This window comes from Lactuca saligna, chromosome 1, assembly GCF_052625555.1.
Source record: "Lactuca saligna cultivar CGN05327 chromosome 1, ASM5262555v1, whole genome shotgun sequence".
NCBI classification, from domain to species: Eukaryota; Viridiplantae; Streptophyta; class Magnoliopsida; order Asterales; family Asteraceae; genus Lactuca; species Lactuca saligna.
In genome coordinates, this window is record NC_136417.1 from 57,039,482 (window position 1) to 57,054,314 (window position 14,833).

A 14,833-nucleotide genomic window follows, 5' to 3' on the forward strand; every position below is an offset into this window, starting at 1 on the left:
GGTGAAAAAATTTGGATAATGCTCCCACATCTCAACCTCCGGCTCCCAGGTCCACTCGGAGCCCCTCCGGTGCTGCCACCATACCTTCACCAAAGGTACTTCCTTGCTACGCAAAACCTTTACCTTCCTTTCTAGGATAACCACTGGCCTCTTAACATAGTTCAGGCACTCATCAACCTGAATCATCCAAGGAAACCACTGCATCCTCATCCACTACACACTTTAGTAGTTGTGAAACATGGAAAATGCTATGAATCTGACTGAGCTCATCATGAAGATCCAATCTATAAGCAACCTTATCAATCCCGATGATTACCCAAAACAACCCAATATACCGGGGTCCCAACTTCGTCCTCGTCCTGAAGCAGATCACACCTTTCCAAGGTGAGACCTTCAGTAGCACCAAGTCACCGACCTAAAACTCTAACTCGGATCAGCGCCGGTAGGCATAGCTTTTTTTCCGACTCTAAGCAGTTGACGATCTCTACCTGATTTGCTATATCATCTCCATAGTGTGAAGGACCACTTCGGTCCGCTCTATAACCTTGTAACCAACCTCACCCCAGCAAACCGGGGTACGACATCTCAGCCCATACAAGATCTCAAAAGGAGGAGCACCAATGCTAGAATGATAACTGTTATTGTAGGAGAACTCTGCAAGAGGTAGGTAGGAGTCCCATCTCCCACCAAAATCGATGAAATAGGCCCACAACATATCCTCAAGTGTGTATATTGTCCACTATCTATGGCCATCGTTCTGCGGATGATAAGTTGTGTTGAAGTGCAACCTGATGGGTTTTGAGCATTCTAACACTCCTATGGTGTACATGCAACCCTAGAAACCTTGGATCTATGTTTTCTCTATTATACATGAAAATATGATTTTTCCAAGGTTCTTATCCTAACTAACATACAATGGAACAACTATCCTACAAAAGTCTAGTTAGATGACGTACCTTTTAATGGATCTTGAAGTCTTGAACTTTTAAGAGCTTAGTGCCCTAAGTGTTGCACCTCAAATAGTTCATATAACACCAAAATCCCTTGGAATAACTTGAGAAGAAGAATACTTGCACCAAAATCGGCTAGCCCTATTTGTCTTATGCACTAATGCCGATTTCATGAACTAGAGACCTCTTTATATAGTGTGTAGGATTAGGGTTAGATTCATGTAAACCCTAATACCCATGACCTTTCATTTCCATAAGATCTATGGGTTAAAACTCCAAGGACTATCCATGAAAGCTTAGCCCAACCTAAATGAACTTGGCCCATCCTATATATATATATAAGATTCCAAATTTAATTAGTTCATTTTGATCAATAAATTAATTCTTGATCAATACTAATTAAATAATATGATTTCATATTAATATATTAGAACTTATAATATATTAATATAAATCATAAGTATCCTTTTTCTCACTTTGTCTATCCAATTGTTCTGATGTCATGCAACCCAAATGGACCATGCTATTCTTGGGTCGAATACATACCAATAATATTTATGGGCTTAGACATCTAATCCAATAGTCTCCCACTTGGATAAGTCTAAAACTATTATTGCGTATGACTCCAAGATCCTGACTAGCAATCGTAGCTCTTAAAGCCATTGTTGAACTTTGACCCAGTCAATGACGTGTCCATTAGAAAAGGGATCATATATTCCTCCATTATAGATATCAAATGGACTGATACATGGATTATAATCATGCTCTCAGTCCATTTGTTGTTTCCTAATTTCCGATTTATAACGACTGACTAATTGAACAAATCAAATCAGTCTAGGCTTGGCCAAGCACTTAGGGGTGTCATCACTAAATTATCGAGGGGCCCACAGATATTGCTTTTATCCCTCCAAGGGTAAAAGGAATGTATAAACTTTGACCCAAGTGTTCGCTTGTACTTACTCATCAAATAACATACAACAATATGTTTTGTAACAACAAAGTTACTGGTTGCGTTTACATATGTCAATGTGCAACTGACGCGTAACTACAACTCACATGTATCCATTTGAAGAATATAAGATATTATCGTCTCATGATTCACTGGTGATAAAATCCATGAAGTGATTCAAATGAGCGTGGGTTGAATCCAATACTCGAATCTCATTCCAGGAGCACTCATAAACACTGCAGCCACTATGTCCCAGACAAACTACAAACCCTTCATGACAGTCTTGCCTCAATACCTACTTCAAAAATATGATCGAATGTGGATAGATTGAATAACCTAGTTATTTAGGAACTCAAAACATGCAAAGTGAAACATAAGAATAATCAAATCCAATATGGTATCAGAACTTATGAATATAAATAAAACATCTTTTATTTATCACCATATTGATTACACATTATTCATTGCATAATGTTTCAAATAATCAACTTACTACTTGAATTAAAACAATAGTCATGCCTTGATCCAAGTATGCACACTATGTTTTTCCAAACAATAGTTATGTCATACACCAAGTATGCACACTATGTTTGTCTATGATCCTTACTTTGTGGAATAGATCAATTGAACATAATTCCAATGATTCTAATTTCACAATTTCCAAATCCTTATCGTAAGTGTAAGAATTCCAAATTCCTGCCATTTACCGAAATCTGTTAGATTCTAAATCATATGCATTGATCCTCTTGTAATGACTATGCACAAAGTCACAAAGACTTGGCAACAGACATTACAAAGTACTCTAATGGAGATCAATTCCATGGAAATGAAGTCTCAAATTCAAAGTACATACCTTTGAACATCCTTCTTGCATTAAGTTTTTCTAATCTTACACAGATTAAATAACTTCAACTTATGGACATATTTCCTTATTCCTATTTTAACTATCACTTCTGAACAAGAGTTGCCCCTTTTTCAGAATATGTCAATATGGTCCTTTCAAAAATTTACACCATACTTCCAACTGTCCATGAGCAACCAATCTTTGGTAAAACCTTAGATTGTCCTCAAACATTGCTTAATCAGTTTAGACATATCCAATTCTAGACCTTTTCCACTCTTAATACCCTAGGCATTTGGAAAATATAGAAAGTATATATATTATAGCACACGTAATCGATCATATACCTGAAGTATATGGGACATGATTCATGATGTCTCACAGAAAGATGTGATCCTAGATCAGTCTTTTGCTACAATGTTTGTTTATTTGCCATGTTTTCATAATTCGACTATGAAGAGGGATACCGTAATCATAATCGAATGTTGAACCATACCAACATAAAATTCATATATATAACCTTGACTATAGATGATTAAAATCTCAATTTAAGCTTTTAGAATTGAAATGAAGTATAATTTCCTCTCCCTTAATTATAGCAAAACAACTTTTCCTAATTGAAAATTTTGTTTTCTATAATTAACATTGCTAACTTGCATCACTTATTATAATTATCATGCTCCAAATAACATGATAATTATTAGCATAACACTTATGCTCCAACTAGCTTTGACATGTATCCAGAAATCAGGTGGACTTATAGAAATCAATACTTTATTGAATTTCTTACCAAAGTTTAGATTTCTGATACGAGATGATTTAATAAGACTTTATCAAAATTATACACCTTTTCTTAGATAGCTCACATGTGTGTCTAAAAAAATTAGAACTATGAAAAGGGATGTCGTAATCATAGTCTCAATTGTTTAGACCTTTTCCATTTCTCACAAGTCTATGTTAGTGTATCGGTTACCCACACACGCTCCACTAACGACTTTCAAAATGTAAATATCACAATTGCTATCTACTTCAAACCTACTTAGTGAAAGCGTTTCCTCACCATCATTTTCATGAATCGGAGAGAAACCTTATGACACATAGACTTTATGGTGTATGTGTTCCTATCCATGTGAATTTGTCAAAACCATAATCACAAGACAAGGTTAGTGATAAATCCAAACTCATATGGACTAAAGTTGTGCAATCTTAACTTCTTACTACCTGGCAGCACAATCCCCTGCCATTGCTTCCAAGTAGTTATGCAAACAACTGAGAACTTGTAGAACTCATATGCATAGTCAACTTTAACTAGAATGGGCACATAAATAAGAATATGTCAACACATTAGGTTACAAACCTCAAGTCGTGCGCTAGTGATAAACTACAGGTTTTATTCTTGATTAGTTCTTCAAACTCTTTCAGGATATTTTAGACTCCCACTGTCCTCTTAACATAAGACTCTCTTGCGAAGAACCATTCCTTGACAAACAATATTCAAGAGATAGTTCGGATTCTTATCAAGACAAACACTTCACACAATTTGCCTTAGTTGGTCTTTGTTTTATCCAAAACATCACAACTTACCAATTTCAAATGTACAAGAGTAGAAAACATTTTACTCTTACATTTGAAAAGTGTCATAAACCTTCTTTAAGATGTGTCACTCAAGTTACAATCTTGGAGTATGACTCTAAGAATTGTTTTGAAACAAAGTATGACTCATCTTCTTGATTTAACAACTTCAACAATTCATGACTCCTCTTCTTAGCCATAAGAATACACTAAGATGTCCTTAGAGGATGAATTTTGATATGGTTTCATAATCATTAAGATGATCATAAAACATGATACTAAAGTACTCTCCCATCTTTTCAAATTATAGAAACTTTTATCTTTCTACCTAATTTGATTCTTCTCATTCGTTCTGCCATACAGTGTACCCGATCCCTTTGTCCTTCACTTGACTCACATATACATGTGAACAAGGAATTAGTCTTAATTTTCCAAAGATGAAAATTCTCATTCATCATACAATACAACTTGCATGATTCTAAGTTTCAGTCCAGTTGAAACTTGGGTGATGAGAATATTTCCTTATTTGGTAAATTTAGACACTACCACAAATGAAGGAATCAAATGCATATTTCCATTATTTTTAGAAACATACAAACATCAATTTTCCATAAATGTCATTGCAAGGAGATATAAAATAAAACAAAAAAAAATATTTATTTATGAAATGCGAAAAAAACTTTTTCCTTACAGTGTAACTTTAAATGAAAGCTATGTTATTAGATAATTACTAGCAATCTATCATAACCCCTAAGTAGTAGCTCCAAAATCCGATCTTCGAACCATACGATTGAAATCCATCTTCGCGATCAAATTCAGCATACTCTTCTTTTAAGCTTCCTTCCATTTGCATAATCCTGAAGCAAAGTAAAACTTTTTGATTCTTCCTTCTCTCAAATCTTTCAAATAGTTAGGGCAATTTTGCAACCAATGCCCCTTCACTTGACAATAAAAACATATAGACTCTTTAGGAATGGTACACAGGACTATCACAGACTTAGCCTTTCCCTTTACCTTTTGGTCAACCGGTTTTATGATGGCCGATCCCTTTCCATTGGGAAGAGAAAACTTTTCTGGACTTCCAATGTTACCATTGTCAATATCCATGGAAGTTTGAGAAATAGACCTTCCACCTAAATTTACTTTTCCAGTGGACCAAAACATTTCTGATTCAGCAGCAACAAACAAATTAGAAACATCAATAAGGGTCATATTGTGATTTGTCGCATATTAGTCCTTAATGAACTCACCATACGACTCAGGAAGTGACTGAAGAACCCAGTCAATATCCAACTTCTTTGGGACAATGACACCCAACATTATCAACCTGTCAATGTGTGACTTTATCTCTAAGACATGAATACACATATGTCTTCCATCTTTATGTTTCATTGAAAGCAGTGATCTTGAACTTTTCAAGTCTTCGAGTTTGTGGGTCAGGGAGAATAATTGGAGGAGGTGAAGGAAGAGAAGTATGATTTCCATGATCCAATCGCGGGACATCATCCTCACTAGGGAAGCTTGTTCCAAGAGATTTGGGAAGATCATAGTTGTCTGAACCAGACATCTACAATGGGAGAAATTCAAGTTAGTTGATTTAAGTCCTTAACATAACACCCAATATGAAATATTAAGGCCACGACCCAACACAATATTTTATAACTTAGAAGAGGGATGTCATAATCCAAGCTACAAAATATTTGAAGGTAGGCGAATAACGATTCACCAATTTCCACCATGAAAAACGAAATAAATTATTAGGTTTTAATTAGATTTGAAACTCCTAAATCTTTTGTGATACATTGAACTTTTCAATGACATGTTTAAATCTTGATTGTGCCCTCTCAGATTTGTGATTGGGATGCCGATGATCATAAACAAGGTGTGAATAACCATGCAACTTAACTTGGTACCCTTAATCTTTATCACTTAATCGATGTGTCGGTTACCCACACGCCCTCCACCGATATATGATAAACATTAAGCCATCCTTTGCCACTCTTAGTAGTCCATGTTAGTGTGTCGGTTACCCACACATGCTCCACCAACAACTTGGTAAGGTACAAAGTGTAATTTCATGGGTTAGCACCAAATTCACATTTTCCTAAAGTAACTAAGATTGGAAATTTATAAAAGGTTTAGTTACTTTATATTTATCATTATACTTATATAGAGAATTATAGTCCTTGTCCTACCCATTCGGCTAACGACCCTCCACCAGTCAAGGAAGTGGTAGGTGAGAGTGGACACTCATTAAGCTGCCATTTTATAGGCAACAACCTTATACCCCCCTTATAGACCGACTTCATGAATGAGGCTTACTAATGGTAAGACTGACTTGCTCTTATACATATACATATATATATATATATATATATATATATATATATATATATATATATATTAACTTAAAATACTATAAAGTATGAGGGTTGAATTTTAACTCTTAAAACTTTAGGCTTTGGAATTAAAGTGTGTATGAGACTTTACAAATTCCAAAACTTGAGGGAAAGTTTTGAAAATTTCAAAAAAACTTTTGGATTTTCATAACTTATGAGTTTAATTAAGGTTTTAAAAACTTTAATGAAGAGACTCTTGAACATTCATAACTTGAGGACAAGTTATGGAGTTCATAAGACAATTTATGATGAAAAAGACTATTCAACTGTGTAACCTATGAGTTTTTAAGGGATCTTTAAAAGAAATGACTTTTGGTAATCCATAACTTGAGGACAAATTATGGACTCCATTAAAACAATTAGATCAGGAGATAACTAACAAACAATTTGAAAATAATTCCTATGATCTACCAAAACTCGTAAGTGTATAAACAATAATATCAACAATTTCAAGAATCATATAAACACATATAAACTTGAAATTTTAATAATAACCTTGAAATTGGTTTACCATAATCATTACCACATCAAAAACAGGTTTTATACATCCAAAACAATTTAAGGTAATGATTTTAGACCAATTCCAGCACCAAAACTCGAAAATCTACACTCAGGCCAACCAACTCATTGAGTGCATGAACTGTATCGGCGAGTTGGTTGAATATATGCATGGACTCGTCGAGTTCCATGAAGGACTCGGCGAGTAAACTGGGCAATGTGCAGAAATTCGACATTTTTCAGTATTTTGCATCAAGTATAAAGAAAACAAACCTGACTCTAATACCACTGAAGGGTTGTGAGCATTCTAACACTCCTATGGTGTACATGCAACCCTAGAAACCTTAGAACTATGTTTTCTCTATTATACATGCAAATATGATTTTTCCAAGGTTCTTACCCTAACTAACATACAATGGAGCAACTATACTACAAAACTCTAGTTAAATGATATACCTTTTGATGGAGCTTGAAGTCTTGAACCTTTAAGAGCTTAGTGCCCCAAGTGTTGCACCTCAAATGGTTCACACAACACCAAAAATCCTTGGAATAACTTGACAAGAAGAATACTTGCACCAAAATCGGCTAGCCCTCTTTGTCTTATGCACTAGTGCCGATTTCATGAACTAGAGACCTCTTTATATAGTGTGGAGGATTGGGTTACACTCATGTAAACCCTAATACCCATGACTTTTCATTTCCATAGGATCCATGGGTTAAAACTCCATGGACTATCCATGAAAGCTTAGCCCAAGCTAAATGAACTTGGCTCATCCTATATATATATATATATATATATATATATATATATATATAGTGTTGTTGATCAATACTAATTAAAAAATATGATTTCATATTAAGATATTAGAATGTATAATATATTAATATAAATCATAAGTATCCTTTTTCTTACTTTGTCTATCTAATTGTTCCGATGCCATGCAACCCAAATGGACCATGCTACTCTCGGGTCGAATACATACAAATAATAGTTATCGGCTTAGACATCTAATCCAACACAACCTCGTGCTCAGTTCCTCATGGAACTTCTACCAAAAATGGGAGGTGAATAGAATGTCACGGTCTGACACACTGGAGACCAGAACCCCATGGCGAGCAACAATATCACGGATATACACATCGACCAACTTCTCGGCTGAAGAACTCTCCCGAATTGCCAGGAAGTGGGCACTCTTGGTCAATCGATCCACGATGATCCAAGTAGCATCGAAACCCTTTGTTGTCTTCGATAACTTGGTGATGAAATCTAACTAAATCTGCTCCCATTTCAACATGGGAACCTCCAGAGGTTGCAGTTTCCATGCGGCCTTTGATGCTCAGCCTTCACCATCCTGCATTTCATACAAATCTCCACATACCAAGCGATCTCCCTCTTCATAAAAGGCCACCAATAGCTCAATATCATATCCCAATATATCTTGGTGGCCCCCGGATGCATAGAAAAATGAGACTTATGAGCCTCCTCCAATACAATCTGTGTGACCCCACCAAACATCGGAATCCAGACCCGACCACATCGGGATAAAAAACCATGACCATTTGGAACAAATCTGGCAATCTCAGTCCTGATCCTCTCTTTCTTCAAATTCTCTTCCTAAACACCCTCGACTTGAGCCTTGCTAATCAATCCCAATAGTGGGGAATCAATTGATATCCTCATATTTGATACCCCATCTAAAACCCAGTCGACTTGTGGCTCAAGGCATCTGCCACCACATTCGCTTTACATGGATGGTAAAGGATCTCGCAGTCATAACCCTTGATTACGTCCATCCACCCGTGTTGCCTCATGTTCAGGTTCAGCTGATCCATAATATGCCTCAAACTCTTGTGATCCGTGTAGATAGTACAGCGGGCCCCATAAAGATAATGCCTCCAAATCATGAAGGCAAGAACCATTGCCCCAATTCTAGATCATGTGTTGGATATCGTGTCTCGTGCAGCTGTAGTTGTCGCGAATCATAAGCTATCACTCGTCATCTCTGCATGAGGACCGCCCCCAAGCCAGTGATGGATGCGTCACAAAATACTAAAAAATCCTCAATTACCTATAGGAGGGTCAAAACCTGGGCCTCACATAATCTCTGCCAAATGTAACACCCCGAGTTCAGAAGTGCAAGTTCAGGGTGCTTGGTGTAATTTAGGAGGATCGACTCGGTGAGTCCATGGATAGACTCGGCAAGTCGAGTCGCAATTTTGGTCGCATGCTTAGTGACCAACTCGGCGAGTCGGCGGCTGGACTCGACGAGTTGGTGCTGAAGGGAGAAAACCCCAAATCTGGGGTTTGTGCCATATATAAAGCACATTGTAGCCACCCTCAGCCTCTTTACCTTCCCTTTTAGTTCCCGAACACCCTAAATCATGAGAGGCTCCATTGTTGAGAAGATTAAAGCTTGGAAGGAGAAATTAGTGTAGAGAAATTAGAGGATATTGAGGATAGCATCAAGAGGGCTTGTGGATCTGAGTCTACATCAGTTTAGACTCATCTTTAGGGTAAGAAGCCACTACCTTAAGCCTTTTTCCTTATTGTCATCCATAGTGGTTATTTTAGGGGATTCTTTAGCTTGGTTTGGATCCATTTCGGGCTTAGAGGTTAGATCTGAAGTTGCAACTTCATATCTAGGTTGTATTGGAGTCATAAGGGCAGAAAGAATCAATCCTTGGGCTTGATTGAGAGTGTCCTTGCCTTTAACCTTCATTTTTATCTTGTTGGAGCTTGTTGAGCCTTGCATGCACGTAAAGTTGGAAACTTTATGTGTGAATTTGGCCCTAGGGGTCCAAATCAATGTTTTGGAAGTAATGGAATCACCTGAAATCGTCTGGATGAAGATGTCACGTCTGGACTCAGCGAGTCACATGGGTGAACTCGCCGAGTAGTATGAATATGTGCATGAACTCGGCGAGTTGGAAGAACAACTCGGCGAGTCCGTTGAATATTGCCTTGGACTCAGCGAGTCTGTTCTTGGACTCGGCGAGTCTGGTCATGGAGTCCTAACTTTTTCTGGTTGAACGGTGAATCAGTGAGTCGTGGGATGACTCGGTGAGTTGAGCGAGAAGGGACTCGGAATTATAGGACTCGGCGAGTCGACAGGGCGACTTGGCGAGTAGGGTCACACAGAAAGGTGGACTTTGACTGAGGACTTTGACTTTGACAAAGAGTTGACCAGTTAACTTCCGAGGGTATTTTGGTAATTATTGGTATTTATTGAGTTCAGTCATTTGGTATTGATCAGTGGTGGAGTTCGTGTCGGACGTTGGAGCAGTGTAATCTTATTTCTTCAGTCAGCAGTTGTGAGGTGAGTTATCCTCACTATATTGACAGGGTCTAAGGCACCAAGGTCGGCCCTTTATCGGATGGAAATCTAGGTAGTTGTTATGTTATTGCCTTGCTATATGTTTGCATCCTGGTAGTTAGGATGGTATATGTGATGGGTTTTGAGCATTCTAACACTTCCTAAGTGTACATGCAACCCTAATAACCTTGGATCTATGTTTGTCTAATTATCATGCAAAGTTGAATTCCAAGGCTATATTCCTAACTAGCATACATGGGGAACAATTTTAACTTGAATGATAGATAGAATAACTTACCTTGGTGTTGCTTATGTTCCTTGAAACCTTATGAGCCTAGCACCCCAAGTGTGATGCCTAAAATGCTTCACACAACACCAAATGCTCTTGGAAAGACTTATGAGAGAATGCACACTTCTTGAAATCAGCCAAGCCCTCTTTTTTTCTTAGTGTAGCCGATTTTGGTGGAGAATGAGATCCTTATATAGTGTTGACACATCTTGGGTTACACCATGTAAACCCTAATGTGTCATGACTCTTCATTTCCATGACCCATGGGTTTGTAACTCCCATGGAGCATCCTATGGGTAGAACCCAACTTGATAATCCATGGAGCCTCTTAGCCCACTATACAAGATATGGATGATTTACATAATCAACCCATATATTTAATTAGTTCTCTTTTGATCACTTAATTAATTCTAAATTAATTATTGATCAAACTAATCAAATAATATTATTAATATATTAGAACTTATAATATATTAATAATCTCCAAGTGTTATTTCTCTCATTTAGTCTATCCAATTGCATGGTGTCATGCAACCCAAATGGACCATGCCGGGTCGGGTCAAGTACATACCAGAAATAGTTATGGACTTAGACACCTTATCCAACAGTCTCCCACTTGGATAAGTCTAATAACTATTACTGCAAGTATGACTTCAGGAACCGATCGGCAATCGTAGCTCTTTTCAAGGTTTCTCGGAACTAAGAAAATGATGGTACGCCATTTAAGATAAGTGCTCATATAATTCTCTGTTCTTAGATATCAGTCGGACAAATACATGGAACAATGTCTTACTTATTGTCCAACAGTTTGTTTCCCAATTTCCGATTTGTTTGACAAAGAACTTAATTGAACACATCAACTTAGTTCTGACCGGGCCCGGTACATGGGTCAAAAGAAAATCATCGAGGGGCCTAGATATCAGCTTCCAATCCAAGAAGGAACAGATAAACTTCGACTCATATGTTTGTTCTACCACTCATTGAATTACACACAAGAGCACGATTTATAACATCGAGTTACCAATGCGTTTTCGTACAATCAATGCATAACCAACTTGTAAGTAACAAATCATATCTCTAGGTTTGAAGACTTATACGATATTACCGTCTCACAATCACTCGAGATAGGATTCCATGAAGTGATTCCAGTGAGCGTGGGTTGAGTCCAATGCTCAGAACGTATGAGCACTCATGATTGTTGTAGCCTTGTCCAAGACCTCTACAACCAAACATGACAGTCTTGATTCATACCTACTTCCGACATATGACTGACTGTGGAGATTTGAATAATATGTTATACCAAACAAAAATTATTCTGGAAGTCAAAACATGCAAAAGAAATATAATAAACGATCGACAAGAGATAGCAACACTTTACTCATAAATAAAACATTTTTATTCATCATCAAATGTTAATTACACTTTACAAATTTCGAGGTTATCTAACTACTAAATCTAATATCATCCTTCAGCCCTATGCTCCGAGCATGCTGGAGATGCTTAACCGAGTCAGTCCCTTAGTGAGGGGATCTGCCGGATTCTCATCTGATGATACCCTCTTTGCCACGAGGAGTCCTTCTTCAATCCGATGTCTGATGAAATGGTATTTTCTGTCGATGTGTCTGGATCTTCCGTGATCCCTTGGTTCCTTGGCTAAGGCAACAGCACTTTCACTATCACAGAAAATTTCCATTGGCTCTTTAATAGCTGGTACAACTCCAAGGTCTCCAATGAAGTTCTTCAGCCATATCGCCTCCTTTGCCGCCTCGCTAGCTGCAATATACTCTGATTCACAAGTAGAATTTGCCACTGTCTCTTGCTTGGAACTCTTCCAAGAAATTGCTCCTCCATTTAGGGTAAAGACCCAGCCCGACTGAGAGCGGAAATTATCCCTATCAGTTTGGAAGCTAGCATCACTATACCCTACAACTCTCAAGTCATCACTCCCACCGAGGGTAAGGACCCAGTCCTTAGTCCTTCGTAGGTACTTGAGAATATTCTTTACCGCAGTCCAGTGTGCCTTGCCAGGGTTCCCCTGAAACCTGCTAACCATGCTCAGGGCAAAAGCTACATCAGGTCGAGTACACGTCATAGCATACATGATCGATCCTACAGCCGAAGCATAAGGTATTCGACTCATTTCTGCTATCTCAGCCTCAATGCTAGGGTTTTGTGTCTTACTCATTTTGGCGTTACTCTGGATGGGAAACTCTCCTTTCTTGGAGTCCTACATGCTGAATCTCTTCAGCACCTTATCCAAGTAGGTACTCTGACTAAGTGCAATTAGTCTTTTACTCCGATCTCTCAAGATCCTTATCCCTAGAATATAGGCAGCTTCACCAAGGTCCTTCATAGCGAAACACATCCCAAGCCAGGACTTTACTTCCTGCAGGGTTGGAATGTCGTTTCCTATGAGTAGTATGTCATCCACATACAATACCAAAAAGCTAACTATACTCCCACTAGCCTTGATATACACACAAGATTCATCTTCACTCCTAGAAAAACCAAATTCCTTGACCTTTTCATCAAAGAAAAGATTCCATCTGCGAGGTGCTTGCTTTAATCCATAGATGGACTTCTCAAGCTTACACACTCTATTAGGGTACTTGTTGCTGACAACACCTTCTAGCTGACTCATGTAAACATCTTCAGCCAATTTTCCATTAAGGAAAGCGGTTTTGACATCCATTTGCCAAATTTCATAGTCATGAAATGCGGCTATGGCTAACATAACCCTAATAGACTTAATCTTGGCTACCGGAGAAAAGGTCTCATCATAATCTACTCTAGGAATTTGTGAGAACCCCTTTGCAACCAGTCTAGCCTTATATGTGTGTACATTACCATCCATGTCGGTCTTCTTCTTGAAGATCCATTTGCACCCCACCGTCTTACGACCTGGTACATTTTCAACCAAGTTCCAAACTTGATTGTCATACATGGATTGTATCTCGCTATCCATAGCCTCTTTCCATTTAGCAGACTCGGGGCCTGCCATGGCTTCCTCGTAGCTGTTAGGGTCATCTTGACTTACTAGTGTCCCATCACTAATAAGTGTCTCACCTTCTGCAGTAATATGGAATCCATAGTAATGCTCAGGTGCACTCCTAACTCTCGTGGAACGACTCAGAGGTACAGATTTGTCAATTGGCTCAACAGGAGTTTCCTCCTCAAGTTGAGGGCTAGAGTTTGAAGTTCCTTCACCACTTGACTCTTGAATTTCTTCAAGATCAATTTGCCTCCCACTGTCTCCTTGGCTTATAAACTCTCTTTCTCGAAAGACTCCTCTTCTTGCTACAAAGACCACATTGTCACTAGGTCTGTAGAAGAGGTAACCAAAGGATTGTTGTGGGTAGCCGATGAAAATACACCTCTCGCTTCGAGGTTCGAGCTTATCATGAGTCTCGCGTCTCACGAAAGCCTCGCAACCCCAAATATTGATGTGGTCTAGTTTAGGTACTTTACCAGTCCACATCTCGTGAGGAGTTTTGGCAACTTTCTTTGTAGGGACTAGATTAAGAATATGGGCGGCAGTCTCTAAGGCATACCCCCAGAATGAGATAGGTAGCGAAGCTCAACTCAACATGGAACGAACCATGTCTAACAAGGTTCGATTACGCCTCTCAGCCACACCATTCAACTGCGGTGTCCTAGGAGGTGTCAATTGTGAGACAATCCCACATTCCCTTAGATAGTCGAGGAACTCTGAACTAAGATACTCACCACCTCGATCGGATCGAAGCATCTTAATGTTCCTGCCCAATTGATTCTTGACTTCCTGTTTAAATTCCTTAAACCTCTCGAAAGTCTCTGACTTATGTTACGTAGACATATCCATATCTACTGTAATCATCAGTAAAAGTCAAATAATAACGATTAGCATCCCTTGTGGCATGTTTGAATGGTCCACACACATCCGTGTGTATAAGGTCCAACAAACCTTCACCCCTTTCACACGAGCCTGTGAAGGGTGACTTTGTCATTTTTCAAAGTAAGCATGATTCGCAACGATCATCTG